At 43.3% G+C, this 18,730-nt stretch overlaps 1 protein-coding gene across 6 annotated transcripts in view; it reads right to left on the bottom strand.

Moving 5' to 3' along the window:
- The window catches only part of LOC129137475 (uncharacterized), a 168,199-nt gene that overhangs the window by 49,014 nt on the left and 100,455 nt on the right, over positions 1–18,730 (bottom strand). Inside the window, exons 10-12 of one of the 6 annotated variants that reach the window (XM_063797459.1) lie at positions 12,433–12,538; positions 6,507–6,585; positions 2,876–6,361 (exon numbers count right to left, since the gene is read on the bottom strand). The exons of 4 other annotated variants lie outside the window; for them this stretch is intronic. The gene's annotated coding sequence lies outside the window, so the exon portion shown is untranslated. Of the gene's footprint in view, positions 1–2,875; positions 6,362–6,506; positions 6,586–8,021; positions 12,539–18,730 lie in introns of those variants that run through there. One more of the 6 variants, XM_063797461.1, reaches the window with a different exon arrangement.

The following is an 18,730-nucleotide window of genomic DNA, read 5'->3' on the forward strand; positions in this document are numbered from 1 at the left end:
ACTCTGGGGCCCATGTATGATATTGTCACACCATTTCCAGGTTGAAATGTATTCTTCCGATTGATTGATTGATTCAATAAATATTTATTGAGCACTTGCTGTATACCAGGTGCTGTTCTAAGCACTCAGAATATAGTTCAAAGCTGTCCTCATGGAGCTTACATGCTAGTTCTGGTCCACTCATGGGAGGCTGAAACGGATGATGATGATGATGTGCGTGTGTGTGTGTGTGTGTGTGTGTGTGTGAGAGAGAGAGAGAGAGAGCATGCACGCACGAGAGAGAGAGAGCAGGAAAGTCCCAAGATCCAACATTATCTTAGAAAAATTGTTACCTGAGAAGTCATTTGTGCAACTGCCAAATTGAGGGGATGAGATAAGAACCGTTCTCAGAAGAGAAACTGTGGCAGTCAGAATAATGGCTCCCAAAGATGTCCACATCCTTTGGGAGATTAAGTGTCCAAGGGGAATGAAGGTTGCAGATGAAATGAAGATTGCTGAGCTAACTTTAAAATAGAGAGGTTCTCCTGGATTATCTGGGTGGGCCCCATGTAATCACATGGGATCTTAAAAATATAAGGGAGGGCACAAGAAGAAAGAGTCATGTGATGTAATTTGAAAAGGACTTACCCGCTATGGCTGGCTCTGAAGATGGAGGACGAGGCCAAGGGCTAACAGGCAGCTTCTAGAAGCTGAAGAAGGTGAGATAATGGCTTCTCTTCTAGAGCCTCCAGAAGGAACACAGCCCTGCCAACATCTTGAGTTCGGCTCAGTAAAACCGACATTCATATTCTAGCCTCCAGAATTGTAAGAGCATGAATTTGTGTTGTTTCAAGCTGCTAAATTTGAGGTTAATAGTTATAGCAGCAATCGGGAATGAATACAGGATCCAAAGTCTCAGGGCAGGAGAAACTGGTTGTTGCATTAAAATAGGATCTAGATGGGGGCTTGATGGGATAAAGGCATTATAAAAGGTGAGGTCTGTTGAATGAGAGTCATCAACGAGCAAGCTCCAGCTGTATACACCCAGGTTAACGGTCACAGTGCATGCACACTGGGCCTCTGGTTGGCCTCAACTGCAGTGACAGGTGCATTTCACCAAGATATACGGAGTTATTTAAAGGAACACTATGGGCTATTATTCCTGCTTCTAATTTTAGGAAAAAAGTGAGACCACCAGGGACCAATGGAACAGTCACCACTACTGAAAGACGTGTCTCACAATATGAACTTTACCCAGACTCACACTCCCAGGACCTCTACAGGCAAGGCTCTGGTGATGGTGAGCCCCAGGCCCTGTCCTGAAAGAAGGTCAGTCGGATTCCAGACAGACCCCCTCTGTTTGATTGTTATCCCTGCTGCCTGAAAGCCCTGGGTGGTGATGGCCAGTCGCACTGGAGGAGGCGTCAATAGCCATAAAGTGAATAATTACATATTTCCCACTTAGGCTCCTAGTATGGGGCTGAGAGAAAGATCCACAAATAGGGCTGCTACTATGGAAGCTCATGAGGGAAACTGGCCTGAAGCTGAGGAACAAGATGGGGTGGGTTCCATTACCGCAATTAGCTCACTGTGTAAACAGCACTTAAGGGCTCTATCTGGGAGTTTGCAGTAATCCATCTGAAATAGACAACTATTTTATGCAGGGAGGCATGAGGGGAATTCTTCCCAAGTCAATTGAATAGTCTAGTCTGCAAACAGTCCTCTTCCTCCTCTTTCAGGCTCTACCTTGCCTCCCCCTCCCCCATAACAGCTGTGTTCCCTTGAATGGTCAATCAAGCACTGTATGAACCTGGCATGTGGGAAACTTTCAGCATTGCCTGGGCTCTGTTTATCCCATGCTGGGGTTTTGCTGAATTTCTTCTTTCTTCCTCCCTGACAATCGCCATGCTCTTTGTTCTGTCCGCTGTGGATTTGGGTGTTACAGATACAAGGGGTAAGAGAGCTGTGTTTGCTGTAGAAGTAAGGTGCCTCTGCAAGGAGTTAAGAGGCCCCCAGAGATTCCTACCCAGCTTCCAACGTTTCTCATTCTTCTGAGGATCTGCAGGTTGCCTGTTTGTGTGCAGCTCCTGAATGTTTCTCTCTCTGTCTCTCTCTTTTCCTCTCTCTCTCGGGAATCCTGGTTGAGGCCACCATTTTATCATCAGACTGGACTCTGGGTAAAGCAATGCTGCCCAGAACTGGGAAAATTCCAATTACTAAGTTTTAGAAACTGAAATATATTATACCTTTTTTAGCAACCTATTCTTGTATTTCTCCTGTTTTGGCTCTTTGGAAGGAAATAGCTAAAAATTGTCATGAAGAGATGTTAACCAGGTTATAAAATATAACATTGACATAGTGACTCTAGCAGACCATAGTTTACTTGCCTCCTTTCCCCTACATACTGGTCTATGTAATTTGAGATCATATACATTTTGTATAAAAATCTTGAAACAAAAATGAAGGTCTGAATCTTGACCAACTGTTTAGTGACTTAAAGGATTTTTCTATAATATCAAATGCCTCATAAAGAATGGTAAAGAAGGCTGGGCATGGTGGCTCACACCTGTAATCCTAGCACTTTGGAAGCCCAAGGTGGGCAGATCATGAAGTCAGGAGTTTGAGACCAGTCTGACCAACATGGCGAAACCCCGTCTCTACTAAAAATACAAAAATTAGCCAGGCATGGCGGCGCGTGCCTGTGGTCCCAGCTACTCAGGAGGCTGAGGCAGGAGAATTGCTTGAACCCGGGAGGTGGAGGTTGCAGCGAGCCTAGATCACGCCACTGCACTCTGGCCTGGGCGACAGAGTGAGACTCCATCCCCCCTCCCCCCCCAAAAAAAAAAAAAAAGAATGGTAAAGAAAGTGCTTGTGACAAACAAATATGTCCCCAAACATGGCCAAAAGGTCCCCTTGGTGGGTGGTGATGCATAATGGCCCCTAGTTGAAAGCCACTTTCTTAAATGAATGAATTTTTATAACTCTACAAGTTGAGGGTTTTACCTCAGAGAGGTGCAGTGTCTTGCCAGAGACCACCCAGGTACTGAGAGTTAGGGTTCAGGCCCCTTCCATAGCTCTGCAGCTGTGTCATGGATTGTTTCAGAACATTCCTTGTGGCCTGTAGCAGGGGCGGACCTTTTAGGTTCCGTCTAGTGGACATAGTACAGTAGGCCTCCTTTCTCAGCGTACAGAAGCTTTCTAGATCTGGCTGCAAAATGAACAACACAGTCTCTGTTATAAAGAAAACCACAGCTTGAAAAAAATAGTAGGGACACAGCTGATTCATCAGGGTGACTCATACCTGGGATCACGGCGCCTCGACTTGGCTTCCCATGGCCTGTCGTGGCTTGCGAAGGACCATGGCAACTTGAAAAGACAGAACTTTCCCCTTGAATGCTGGGGACGGATCCACCCGGCTGGGTACAGGGTGAGTTCCACGCAGCCAGCCATCAAGATAACTTTATCAAGGACGCGGAATCAGATTTCAGAGAATACAGTGGACAGCATTGGAAGGCACTTGGAAGTTTCCAGTCCTATCCTGGCCAGCTCAGTGCACCCCTCCGTGAAGAGCTTATGGTCCTTGGGAGCAGTGGCCAGTTACAGTGTGCACGGGAAGGCATTTCAATAATCATTCAGCGAGGTCAGAGCTGGTGCGGGAAATGGGTCTTCACATGCAGGCAGGTACGGGTGATAATTATCCTGGAAAACTTGTCACGTCAAGCTCGGAGTTCGTCTCTTTACCTATAAGCCCATAATGCCATTGTGATTACATCAGGCCTCTGGGAGGCCACGTGCGTGGTCCTCTGTTATCTGTTGATAGATTACTCTGTAATTGCACTCACATCGTTTTCTTGAGGACAAGAGGGTGTAATTGTCTTGTTTTGTGTGTCTCACATTTCTCATTGTGCAGTTAATCCCCCTGATCTGGTTCGCTGAGAGACTGAGTTTACAGAGATGTGGGTGAATTTCCACTACCCCCATTAGGGGTCTTTGTGCCCCTAGAGCCTACGGTTGCCCGAATTCCACCCATTAGAAAAAAGAATGGGCTAATTAAGTCTGGCAGCCTAATTTTGTGCTTTCTAATTTTGCCCTTTAAATGCATCATAATTATCAGATGCAAAATACATTTTCAAATGCAGAGCCAGTGACGGGTGTATTTTTAAATGTGCAGGGCTAAGATGGGAGTTAGCAAAGAAGCAGGCAATATTTTTAACTTGTATCATCGGGCAGGAAAAGGCCATTGTTTCTCTGATTCCCACCACTGCATTTGGAATGAAAATAACATTTATTCCATGTGCTACTGAAATGCGTGTTATTGTGTTGCTGTCACTGGAAACGCTGCTGGGTGACATGTTCTTTGGGATGTGCTTGGACAAAGGAGGTGAGATCATAGCCTGAGACTCGTGGCTTCACGTTAAGGCATGGGGTACATGCCTCTACAGAGGCTGCGAGAAGTCAGGGTTGGTGTAGATAGGAACTTGGAAGAGCTCTTGGTGACCAAGTAACAGAAGTCCTTTCTTCTTAATTTTAATCCTTTTAATAGCTCTTAAAATTATTGACAAAAGCATGTACCCAAAGCCTTTGATTACTGGAGATTTTGGACATAACTTTTTTTACTTGTCCCCAACCCCTCCTAAGAGGTATTTTACAATTTTATTCAAAGTGAATCCTGAAAAAAAAAAAGTCATAATGACATATCATATTACATTTAAAATATGTATGTATCTTGCTTAATGTGTGCAGTCCATATAAACTGTGTATCCCATATATCAATGCAGCATAATGCATTTCAGTGGATCTAGCATCAAAAATAACCATGTAAGAGAGGTTAGCATGAGACTCAGCTCCTTGGAGTGGTTCCCTCTGCAAGTTTAACTTTCTTCATTTCATGAAACCCTTTGTATTTTAGATGGAGAATCTTCTCCCACTTCCCCTACGGGAAAGGACAATGTAGTCTCTGCACATGAACCCACTGCTCCTTGTTGGACCCTGGGGTACATTCCAAAGGGGTGTTGACATCTCACCGCAGAGACTTGGAGTGTAAGAAGAGCAACTTGCTCACAGGCCTCTATGCCAGCAGAGCTCTCTGGAAGCCACTGGATCTTGTCTGGAATCCCTTCTAATTAGGTACAATAAAACGGATCGCATACATGTTCATAGCAGCATTATTCCCAATGGCCAAAAGGTGGAAACAACCCAAATGGTGAATGGATAAACACGTTCATGTTATGGCCCATGATGGAATATTACTCAGTAGTAAAAAGGAATGATGTCCTGATTAATGCTGCCACATGAAATAACCTTGAAAACATGATAGGAAGTGAAACAAGCCAGACACAAAAGCCACATTTTGTAGGATTCAATTTCATTATTGGTTGATTTGAGAATCAATGTTTTTATGTATTCTCGCATTGCCCAATTCCAAAAAGGGTTTGGAGCAGCTTACAAACATGCCCACGCAAAGGGAGCCACAAAATAATGGCAAACTGACAATGGAACGGAGGGTGAAGGAAGAAATGGTGAATATTAGACTCGTTGTGGTGCACAACCTAACAACGTGCAACGTTCACTTATCAACCAGGCAGGTTTACTTAGGACAGTAGAAAAACCTGATGTGGCTGCACCATTCTGTCTGATTCCATTTACATGGAATGCCAGAATAGGCAAATTCATAGAGGGAGAAAGTAAATTCGTGGTTCCAGCGGCTGGGGGAAGGGGATCATGAGGAGTTACTACTTAATGGGAACAGGATATCCTTTTGGGGTGTGATGAAGATTCTCTGAAATTAGATGGTGGTGATGGTTGCACAACCTTGTGAATATGCTTAAACCATTGAATTGTACATTTTAAATGGGTGAATTTAAGGTTATGTGAATTGTATCTCTATAAAAATATTGGGTTACATTATAAAATTGGAAAAAAAAAAGAAAGATCGATGACCTCTTTCCTTCTACGTTTTCCCTTAGAAATGGAAACCAGATATATGTTTCAATATTGATTTGGTGATGCTTGGTTTCTTTAAAGGAGAAAAAATTTCTGTGGATAAGTGATAAGGTGGCTTGAGAGGCTGTCCATGGACCCAGCAGTATCGGGGGAGGAATCCCCCTGTGGAGACAGCACAGGTGATTGTCCAGGCCTGAGAAAGGCAAGGCTCTTGTAGAGCTTGCAAAGGTCAGTGTAAGAAAATAAATGGGAGCAGGCACACATTACCCTTGGAGCCAGACAACCTGGGTTCACATCCTGGCCACACCACTAAGAGCTGTGTGACCTTAGGCAGATTGCCTAAACTCTCTGTGCTTCAATGACCTCATCGACAAGATGAGGAAACTAATAGTACCTACCTTGATGCATGCTTTTGGGGGATTCAATGATGAATTGTCATCTGTAAAGAGACCCAGAGTTCTGTAAACTGCTATGTGTATTTTTATCAAAGAAAATAATCTAGTAATTATTTTATTTTCTTTTTGCTACTGTAACAAATTAGCACAAATTAAGCAGCTTAAAATAACTGAAATGTGTTATCGTACCTTTCTGGCAGTCAGAAGTTGGAAATGGGTCTCTGGGGCTAAGATCAAGGTGTCGACAGGACGGTGTTTGTTCTGGAAGCTGCAGGGGAGAATCAGTTCCATTCTTTTCCCAGTTTCCAGAGGCCACCCGAGTTCCTTGGCTTGTTGCCCCGCACTGCACTGACCTTTGCCTCAGACATTACCTCTCCTCCTCGGATTCTGACCCTCCTGCCTCCCTCTTATGTGGACCCTGTGATTATATCCAGCCCACTTAGATAATTGAGGATAATTGCCCCATAAAGACCCTTAACTTGATCACACTTGCAAAGTTCTTTTCACCATGGAATATAACATATTCACAGGTTCTGGAGTTTAGGATGAGAAGATCTTTGGGGGACCTTTAGTCAGTCTACTACAGGAATATATTAATTTATGATTCAGATGGTTAGACCTACATGCAATTAGGTAGGGGGTTAGAAAGTAGTTGAAGAGCTCTGAGACTTTTCTTTAATTCAATTACACCAAGTGGTCATGGGTCCAAGGAAAGCCAGGCTGGCATCCTTGGACAAAAGGTCATATAGCACTTTGCTCCCCATTATGTAGACGTTGTCCACAGGCTCCCTGGCGTCCTGTGCTGGCTCATGTCACCTTATCAATAAAGCCTACCCTGGCTGTCCTATTCAAAATCACAACCTGGCCTCTGTCTCAGCTCTTCCTATGCTACTTCTCTGCTGAATTTTTCTCCATCTTACCATCTAACGCTTCATATAATGCATGTATATATAAATGGGACCTGAAATACAAGCTCTGTTGGAGCAAAAACAGTGTCTTGCATGAGGGAGGCTCTCGGTGTCTATTTGTTGGCTGACTGAGAGAATGAATGAGTGAACTTCTATAGGACATTTGCATGCTATATTCCATTGTAGATGGAGACTTGTTTGTCTCCCTCACTGGACTGGAAACTCCTGGAGGGCAAGACCAAGTTCAAGTCTTTTGCCAAGTGTTCTTTGCAGAGGGTGTGGCACACCAGGACCACTGCTAATTGTTTGGTGAATGGCTGAAAAGGCCAGAAAGTGGCATTTGGAGACAAAGGGCAGAATGCATGACTGTCTTGAGGGCCAGTCATGTGTCTGGATGGGACCTCTGGGAAGATTGCATCATAGGCAGGGACCAAGGTCATTCTGTCCTAAGGTGCAGAGGCAGCAGAGCCTCCTATTCACATGATTTGTGACTTCTAACATTTAATTTACCTTAATTTTTATTTGCTTTGCCTGAAGGAGCTCATTCTCAGACGATTCTTTAGTAGACATGCCACTGCATAGAGTGCCCATGCCCTGACCGGCAGCTTGCAGACCAATGGGATCTGGAATGTGCTGCCTTACCTGGGAGGGTGTTGTGCAAGGCAAGTATGAGGCAGCACATCAACCCCGCTGTTTAACACTGAGCTGGCTAGATGCATTTATGGGACCAGCACAGCCTTGGGAGGCATTCGCTTTTGTGAAATCTGGTAGAAGCTTAGAGCTTCCATCAGCACCTCCTGTAGTAAACCTTACAAGCAGCATCCACAGTAAACAGTAACAGAAAACATCACAGCAATGACCATACCCTCCTCTATCATCATGACAGAGGAACATGCTGAGGCTCAGAAAGGCGGCCGATTAATCCCATACCATAGAGGAGCTAGTGGTAGAAAGGTGACGGGAGCTCCACTCTCTTGGCTTTCAAACCAACGCTCCTACATAATTCCCAGTGAAGAGGCAGGGAATATTCTCATTCACTCATTGATTCATCGAATCATGAATTTAATTAGTCATCCAATTGATCACTCATCCTTTCCTTCCTCTCCAGCCCTATCTTTCCCCTTGCTCCTCCCTGCCCTGGCCACACTACTGCTCTTTCGTGTTCCAGCAGATACCATGGCTTCTCCTACTGCAGGATCTTTGCACGTGCTATTCCTTTTTTCCTGGAACACACTCCTCCCCACTTCTTGCCCAGTTGTTTCCTACTCACTCTTCTCCTCTGCCCAGGGGAGTCTTCCCTAACCTGCTTGGGTCATAGCTCAATATTCTGTACTCTCAGCATGTCATCTCCCTCCCTCCCTATTATACAGCACAACTTGATTACAATCTACCTCACCCATTGGACTGTGAGACAGTTCAATGAGAATAGAGACTGAATATGTGCTCAATTAATATTTTTTGAATGAATGAGTAAATTATTGAACAAATGGATTTAAAAATTGACAACACAAAGGTGCTGGGGACAAAAAATTAAAATGAGAATGGAATGAACAAGTAAGAGAGCAAGAGATAAGATTCATGTGTAAACAGTTATAATTCAACTTAGAAAGTGGTTTCCACTAGAAGAGAAGTCAAAATCCATACTGTGGATTTTGGAGCTAGAAGCTCACGTCTGGGGTTGTGGGGGAGGGCCTAATTTTGGAAAGCTTCCCAGAGGAAGTCGGCTTTTAATCTATATTTATCCTAGGGAACCTCACAATCTAGCAGACAGGATACGGCAAACACCAGAGCCAGAGAAGTGTTGTGAGGCCTGGGTGGGCTGGCATAGACTGTGCCCAATATGAGTGTCTCTACCAGACAACTTTTGGGGCCCACGCCACAGTCTATTCCTAGGGAGCTATCGAACCTGTGTGGGATGGGACTTCGGGCAGCCAAAGCAGCAGGTGGGGCAGCTCCCACTCCCTCACCATATAAATCTGGAGGGGCCCAGGTTTTCTCACATGCCAAGGTCCAGCAGCTTTCTGGGATGGGTAGCATAGGTCCCTCCAGGGAATACTCCATGCCCTGACCATCTGGATGGCAAAGAACTTGGCACAAGCCTTGCCTCCCCAGGGAGGCTTGACATCCGGTAAACCAACTGCTTTGACAAGCAATTAAACCTGCCTTAACACAATGAAAGGCATTAGTAGGACACTCTGTTACTTGTCCATAGCATTAAGGTTCACAGAAAGAGTGGAGAATCATAGCACCCTGGAAGTGCACAGCATCTCTCATATCCAATTTCTCTAGGAATTTCTCCTGTAATATATTTTGTTCAATATAGTCACTTATTTATTTATTTAAGACAAGGTCTCATTCTGTTGCCCAGGCTGGAGTGAAATGCTGTGATCATCGTTCACTGCAGCCTTGATCTTCTGGGTTCCAGTGATCCTCCTGCCTCAGCCTCCCAAGTAGCTAGGACTGCAGGCACTTGCCACCATGTATGGCTAATTTTTTTTTTTTTTTTGTAGAAATGTGGTCTCACTATGTTGCCCAGGTTGGTCTTGAACTCCTGGACTCAAGTGATCCTCCTACCTCAGCCTCCCAAAGTGCTGGTATTACAGGTGTAAGCCACCAGGCCTGGCCTTGGTCACTCAGTTTATTCTTAGAGACCTCTGAGGGTAGGACTGTTAACCTATTGCAGGTGGAAAGGTTCCAAATTTCAGAATTTATTTCTTTATTTCGTTCTGATTTTGTCCCTATCATGGAATGTACTATTGAGCCAGTTTGGCAGTTTCTCTCATACTAGGTCCGACTTTAAGGCTGGGCTGACCATGGAGGAGGAAGACAAGATGAACACCTCTGTTGCACTGGAACATCAACTTCTGTTAATATATCCCAAATCTGTATTGACTTCTTCATCAGCCAGACATCACCCTTGCTTTATATTGATCATTCTTGTTGACTCGGACACTGCTGGCTTTTTTTTTTCCATGTATGTTCCTGCTTGGTCTTTTTTTCTCCAACCTATTTTGTGTTTTTAGTTTTTTCTTCTAAATCAAAGTAGGTGTGTTTTGTGTCTATTTTTGCATCAATTTTAATGAGATGTTGCCATTATTCCTGTCTGAAAAATATGATCAGACTCTGGTTCTTTCATTGTTTTGATTTCCTTGTAGTCTTCCTGCCATCCACGAATTTTGTCTACTGGACACCACGCTGCCACCTTGGGGATCACATTTCAACATGAGTTGGGGTGGGGACCAACCATATTCACACCACAGCAATGGGTCACGTTTCAACTCCTTTTGGGGAATTGTGAAATTTGAGGTGGGCTAATGTGTAAACTAGATAAGTAACTAAAGCCCCCATATGGAGAACCCACTCCTTGGGATAACCCAGAGCCCCCTTTTATGAGAAATTCTGCCTGGCTTGGTAATGGACTCATCTAAGAACTAGCCAAGGATGAGTGGGTTTTCAGTGCATTTGCTCCAAATGCTCACACCAGGTCTTTGGTATAACTGTGAAGTGCATGGGAGGGGTGTTTCAGACTCCTGTCTTCTTTCCCCCAAAGCCAACCAGAGGGTGGGTTCAAAAGTCTACCCTAACCTAGGGGTCTACATGAGAGAAGCTCTTCAAGAGCCTTTGGAAGCAAGCCAAAGAGGAAGAGAGCCAAAAGGGCTCTTTCCTGCCTAAATCTATGCAAATTGGTGGTTTGCCCTCCAAACATGAGTGTTTATCTCAGTTTCCTTTTCAGCTGATTGAGAGATTGGAAGAAGCAGAGAAGTGGTGACCCACCTGCACTCCGCCCCTTCGAACTGCTTTGCTCCTCCAAAACCTGGGATTTTGACTCCATCACCTCTTTTCAAAGGAGAAACCCAAAGGCCCTGGTCTGCTTTGCTCCTTGCACAATCCTGAGAATGCCCTCCCCACACCCTGTTCCCAGACCTTTCTTTGCACTGAAGTTGACTTCCAGTAACCAACTTAAGTTCTCTTGGAAGTAAAAAGCAGAGGCCACTCTCCTTAACCCCTCTGGAAAATGAAACACAGCTAAATACATTGATGCTCACCTGCATTTTATTCCTATCATCGAAGGTGGGGAGCACAGAGTCAGAATGTTAACATCTGCAAGGTTCGGGCGAACACCAGGTACAACTTTTTTGTTATAGACAACAAACTGGGTCCAGAAGAGAATGAGGAATTTGCCTCGAATGACCTAGATGGCCACTCAAAGGGCGTATTTTGAAGGTTGCAGACTCATAAAAGTTGGAATAACCCATTCCGAAGCTCAGAAAGCTCGCTGCACAGGCCAGATGATTGTGCAGCTGCTGCAGTGCGTTCTAGCTTTCTCAGGCACTTTACATATGTTATCTCCATCTTCACAAAAATATCTAAGGCCACAGTGGTTTCTTTTTCTCTCTTTTTTTTTAAAGAAGTTACTGACCTAGTTAACGAATCTGATGAAATCTAAAACTCTTTCCCTCATAAAAATTCATTTATATAGACAATTATATTCAATTTTAAGGGCATCTTAAGGTACCCTTAAGGATCCATGGACTCCAGGCTACAAGCCCCTACTTTAAGTTCAGTATTATTATTTTTCATATAGAAAATGAGTAAACTGAGGCTCAGAGAAGTTACATTCTATATCTATGGGCAGTATAGCAATGTGTGCCCTGAAACAGATTGACCGGGCTCCAAAGCACAATTGCTTTCTTTCCCAGAATACACTCAGATGCAATGCCACAGATTCCAGAAGGCAAATGTTCATTCATTCTTTACTGGAATAATATGGTTTTTAAAAGACATCTACTAAGTGTCTGGTATTGTATAAGAGATGGCCCTTTGAAGCTTACAAAATGTCTTGCACAGCTGATAGGCTGGTTACCTCTCTTCAAGAGAGAGCTTTCAACTGGGAGCTTATGGCCTGCCTTTCCACAATTTGTCCCTTCAGTAAGAGTGGACATACAGGAGTCCATACTGAAGGAGATAGGGGTGGTTGCCCTACCAAGGACTTTATTGTCTGAAAAGAAGTAGCCAAGGAGCAAAATCAGCCAGTACCCAGAAGCATCCCTCCTAAGCTGACATGCAAGGAATTGAAATCACAGGGGGATGATTCACAACTGATTTTTTATGAGTAAAAATTTAGGTTTTTGTCTCAGAGTAGTGTCATGGTTAAACAGTATCCCTCTCCTTAGTGAGAGGTGATGGGTCTGGGGACCACATCTTACCTGGTTGATGCTTTCCTGCCACTCTCTGGGGTATCCAAGTGACATGTGGTTGCAGTAAAGAGCAGAGAGCCAGCAATGGGATGGGAGGTCACCACGAGGAGCCTGTCTGGTAAGAGAGAAACTGTCTAGAATAGAGCAAGTAACCCAGCCTGGTTTGCATGGGTGATGGGAGGGAATGGGCAGATTCCTCTCATTGCTCCATTTCCTGCCCAACTCAGTGACCTCTGGCCAGTCTCTATAGCAGCCTGGGCTTCTGTGTCTGATCCTATTATGTTTTTCCTGGTTTCTGACAACCAGGGTTTTCTCTACCTTTCTTCTGAGTCACTGAGTTTCTTTTTTGGGTCTCTGCATTGGCCCTAGGATAACCTAAAACCTAAAACCTAGAGCTCCTATATCTAGAGAGAATGCAACTCTAGTTTACTCTAGTTAGTTTAGCTCTGCCCTAGTATTCATGAAGCTAAAGCTTAGGAAATCATCCACCTTGGTGAAATACCATAAGAAGGGGTTGTGGAATAGTATTGAGCAGGGTGGGGGTGGGTACAAGGGCACACTAGGACAATTAACTGATAATATCTAAGCAAGGGTAATGTAGGGGTGAAGTATTGGATTGTTGCAATAGTGGTTGTGGTTCTGGCCATTACCTTCAATGGCAAAAACCGCAATTCCTTTTGTCCCATTGTAATAATTCCCAGCATTTCCTTTCTAAGGGATCACTCGATGAAGTTCCAACCTTCTTGCACATTAAGGACCTTGCGTTCTCATTCTGCCTCAGCCACTACTTCTGTGCGATATTGAACGTGTCAATTCTCCATCTGGGGACTCAGTTTCTTCATCTACACAGTGAGTGGGACCTTAGGATTTACTCAGGCTTCTTTCTGCCCTAAAAATCTAGGCTTCTTTTTGTTTGAGACTTGAGAGACAAAGTATCCAAAATGACTTTCTTAGTTTGAGGTATAATTTGCATACAATGACATGCTGTTCAGTGTGCTGTTGACTCAAATTTCGACAAACACATATACTTGTGTAACCTCATTTACCAGCGAGGACACAGAATGTTTCCCTCACCACAAAAAGTTCCCTTGTGCCAATTTCCAGTCAGTTCTCCACCCCAGAAGCAACCACTGAATTGATTTCTATCACCGTAGGCGAGTCTTCTATGAAATTCTAAAATTTTATATAATGACATTGTACACTATGTTCTTCTGTGTTGTCTGACTCTTTCATTCTGTATATCATTTCTGAGATTCATATATGTTGTTTTATGCATATAATTTATTCCTTTTTTGCAGAGTAATATTCCATTGTATAAATATATCACAGTTTTGTTTATCTATTTTTCTGTTGATGAACATTTGGCTTCTTTCCAGTGTTTCCCTGCTATGAGAGAAGCTGCTATGAACATTCTTTCATAAGATCTTTTTTGTAGACCTACATGTTTTCATTTCTCTTGGATAAATACCCAAGAGTAGAATTGCTAGGTCGTTAGGTGGATATAAGTTTAACTGTTAGAGAAACTACTCAGCAATTTTCCTAGGTGATTTTACCATTTTACACTCTCACCAACAATGCATGAGAGTTCTAGTGGCTCCACATCTTCTCCATCATTTGATGCTGTCGTTATTTTTCTCTGTAGCCATTCTAGTGATTTTCTCACGGTTCACAATAATTTCTATGTGCATTTGCATTTCTTCTGCTTCCATTTACTACTGAATCAAAAGCACATTAGTATCAAAATCATCAAAAATAATCAAAGAGGCTATAAATGCTTATTGAATATTGCATTCTTTTGCAGATGTGTGGTGTGCCAAACCATGCCTCATTTAATGAATCCATTCATTCCAGATAATTTCACTCCATTTCTTTTCATAAATATGTACTACTTGCCAAATATGTATAAGCCTCTGGTACTAGATTCCTGTCAGGATGATAAGGAAAAGTAAGACTTGTTTTGTGCCTTTAAGAGCCTTAGAGAAGAGGCAGACCCTAATATTAGGTTGGTGCAAAAGTAATTGCAGTTTTTGCCATTAAAAGTAATGGTAAAAAACTGCAATGATTTTTGCACTGACCTTTAATATCAAAGATGTTGTATTGTGACTACAGTGAAACCTGAAGGGTGTTCTCCAATTAAAGAGGCAAGTATTGGGAGAGTTCTGAATAGGGGGGAAAGAATTCCCGCCACCACAATCAAGGAAAGAGACAGATGTGATTTTGAAAACTTGCATGTAAAGCAGTATTAGTGAACCCTGGTTTAGAGGCGCCAGAAAAAGGGTAAACAGGGAGGTTAAAATCTGAATGCACCTTCCCATTTTCTCAACTTGGCATATGGTGGGCATCTTTAAGACATGGCACACTTCGTGTCACTAGAGGAGATTGGGGCAGCCAGTCCAGTGAGTTTCAGGATTGCACCAACAGGCTGGTGCCTGGGAGGTATGCAGGTGCTGGTCTGTAAAATGGGCAATGGTGTCCCAGGGGTTGAGTGCAGAACATGAAGAGATAGGAGGTGGTGGTGAGGCTTTCTCTCCAAAGCGTTGGCTTGAAAAGCACATTCAGCATCTGCAGGAATAATGCCTGGGTCTTCTTTGAGTCGTGCCTCATGATACCCAATTTGAGCTTTCTGTTCTCTGTGAAGTCAGTGTTTTCCTAGACCCTGGAAGAGTCATATTTTTGGGGGCACAGTGAAGAGCCCATCACGGCTGGGGAAGTGCTAGATAAGGCTTGTTTCTCTGTCCTGGTTGGAGTCACCCTAGTAGAAAAACCTAACAGAGTGAGCCTGTCAGAAAGGTTATATTCTCTTCCTGTTTTCATGCTGAGTGAGAACGTTGAGCAGAGGCAACCTCCTATTTTTTCATTACCATCTTCATCTCTGTTAAGTACTGTATGCAGTACATGTACAAACTGCTGGGGATATGGGGATGAGAGTTGTGGCCCTTAAGTTTAAAGTTTAGTCATACAGAAAGGTAAAATGATTATTGGAATACAGGGAAAGAAAGCACTACAACATTGTATTAGTTCATTTTTGCACTGCTATGAGGAAATACCCAAGACTGGGCAATTTATAAAGGAAAGAGATTTAATTGACTCACAGTTCTGTGTGGCTGGGGAGGCCTCAGGAAACTTACTGTCATGGTGGAAGGGGAAGCAAACACATCCTTCTTCACATGGCAGCAGGAGAGAGAACAGCATGGGAGAACCACCCCCATGATCTAATCACTTCCTCTGAGGTCCCTACCCTAATATGTGGGAATTACAATTTGGATTACAATTAAAGATGAGATTTGGGTGGAGACACAGAGCCAGAACATATCACATATACTTGTAACTTGGGCAGGGACACCTAATCTAACTTGTAGGTATCAGGGAATATTTCTCCCAATAAATTATTCTTAAACTTAGATGAGAAAAAGGGAAAGGTTAGCTAGTAAAGGGAGAAGTGCATGCCTATACTTGGAAGAAAAAGAAATCTTTGCATTCCCAGGGTATGAGCTAGAGTGGTTCACTGGGGCTAGAACATAGACTGTGAGGGGGATGCAGAAGTTTGCAAATCCTGATCCTTTGGAGTCACTGAGCTGGGTAGTTACACTTGTCAGTTTCCCTAAGTTTCTTTCTGGATAGCTTTGTATATATTACAATGCAGCTCAGTGTGTGTGTGTGTTGATTCTATAAATTCTGTAGCTGCAGGCTCTAGCAGTTCTGAGTGAGTACAGTCCATTAAGTTTTGCTCCCCACAGCTCATGTTAAAGGTATATTTTCTGCTGCTGGACATCATCTAGTAGCTTTTTCTTTTGTGCAAAGTTTGGACTCACCTCTGAGGAGGAGGAGGAAAGCAAAAGACAAGGGGTCACATAGAAAGCCTAACAAAATTATCTGGATTGGTACAGGGTTAGGGAATGGGGGCAAAGATAATCTATTAGAAGTTTTGGTCTTCATTTTAGAGGTGTGCACCAAGCCAGCTCTCATTCATGAGAGTAAGTAGAAAAGACTCCATGGAATGAAATGTTGAGGGTCTTAAGAGTCTACAGAGAGCAGGTATTTGAACTATTAAATCTCCAAACTCCCATGAAAATGCCATGCCAAAATGGCTTCTATCCAGGCTAATCAGGAGTTAGCCCAAAAAGCTAGTCTGTTATAGGTAGTCCAGTGGTAAAGCAAACTTCAAATGAAACTTTCATACATTATTATGAATAACAAGGCAGAATGTCAACACAGGCAGGTTAAAAGTAGCTTATTAAAAAGGAGGTGTTTGGTGCAACCTCCCATCCTGGGAAATTATGACTCAACTATCTAGAGACCACGCACTTGGAAGCTGGAAAAAAACAGGTAGCACTGTAGGAGACAAAGTCTGGCTGTACAACCCTGGTTCCTCTGAGGATGAGGGTCATGTTTGGTTATGGAGCTGGATTATGACCAACTACAATAGTTGAGAGAAAAGCCTCTGTTTTAATTCATGAAGTTCTGGACTTTTGGGGGAACAGTGATGAAGTGGGACTCCAGGAGTGGACAGGAAATCAAGGTGCTAGCAGAGAGAACAGTAAACTCCCTTTTTAATGGCTCTACTTCTCCACCCTTCAAAAACTCTGCTCTTTGATGGAATGGTCTCAGGACCATCTTATGTCCCTACAGCCATATTATAAGAGTTACTGCAATCCTTTCTCTCCTTCCCTCTTCAAATCTAACCAATCCCCAATATTCACCAGTCTTGCTGATTCAACCTCATAAGTAGTTTATGAATTCACTGTCTCAGTTATAATGGCCACAACTCAAGCTCTTATTCTCTGTTGCCTGGACCATTCCAGTGCTTCTCTAAATAGACTTCCTGTCTCAATTTTGGACCCTTCCCGACTAATTCATGATCTAGAGTCAGATACTGTTCTAGAATTTGAATCCAATTCTGCCTCAACATGACTTAAACCCCTGACATGTGCAGAGGATACAGGTGAACTTCCACAGCTGCGGTCACAAGATCCTCCCTAATGGAGCCTGGCCCACTGCTTCAATCACCTCAGCCACAGCTCCCAACCTCTCACAGCTTCTTCACCACACCAGCTGCCAGCAGTTCCTCACAGGTGCCTCATTTGCAATGCTGGAGAAACCACTGAGTCTAATTCATCTTTGTGTTCTTACCATCTATCCTAGTCCCAGCGATGGGGTCAACATGCAATAAATAACTCTTGAATGAGGGAGTGACTATGTGTGGAGCTCACAGTTTATCCTTAACCTAAACCCATGTGGTTGTTAAAAGACTTTACATACAGGAGTTCTAACTCCCTCCCCGTTACTTTCCAGTGATGTGACCACCTTCTCAGCCTCAGTATCCTCATCTGTGAAATGGTGACAATAAATGGATTATTATGAGAATTACACAATAAAATGTCTGCAAGCTCTCACCACGGTGCTTCGAATGTGCTCAGTAAGCAGCCCAACTACTGTCATTACTATGATCATTATCATTATTATTGATGATTAACTATTATTAATAGCAGTACTCCCTCTTCAGTTTTATTATGGGAGCTGTTCACCCCTGTTTTGGGCATTGATTTCCTCATCTCGCAATCATGGAGTTGAGTGGGGACAGCCCAATTCCTCATCATCAAACAATAGAAATGCACTACTCCCTGAGATCACATCTATGTCTGTCACTATTAAGGGGTGTGATTGATAGCAGGCATTCTGAGGGTGTGTGTGGAAACCAAAGGAAGAAAATAAGAGCAAACTACTGACTCTAATAAATACACAATATATATTATCTGCTCTCTCTCTGTGTGTGTTTTCTGAATGTGTTACATCTAAGCTAAAAAAGTCTGGCTTTGGTCTCTGGTTTAAATTGGGGCTATGACCTCATTATCTGGGGTTGCAGGCTCCAAAATAAACCTTACTCCACAATTTAGTGAAATTCAAGAAACAATTATGTGTAAGAATCTCGGGAAGATCTCATTCTATTTCCACGTATTTCCACATCCAAAACAAACACAGTAATGCCTATGAACATCCCAGGTGTCCACCGGTGTGGGGGGATATTGGAAACTGAGAAGTTACTGTTGGCAGTTTCTATCAAGGCCAACTATACTTAACTTGTCAGAAGAGGTTGAAAGATTTACCCAATTTAAATCCCCTTCACGGCCTTCTGGTCTACTGTTGTTTTCTGACCTACCACAGACCAAAACAGTCATTTCATTTGTCAAATTCATGTTTGGCTGTTGTGCAAGAAGAACCCGCATTATGCAGCAAAGATCTCCAGAAATGATTACAGCAAATCCCCTGTTATTGTTGGTTGTCTCTTGTTTTTGCTCAAAGCCTATCT

The sequence above is a fragment of the Pan troglodytes genome, chromosome 18 (genome assembly GCF_028858775.2).
Source record: "Pan troglodytes isolate AG18354 chromosome 18, NHGRI_mPanTro3-v2.0_pri, whole genome shotgun sequence".
In the NCBI taxonomy this organism is placed as follows: Eukaryota; Metazoa; Chordata; class Mammalia; order Primates; family Hominidae; genus Pan; species Pan troglodytes.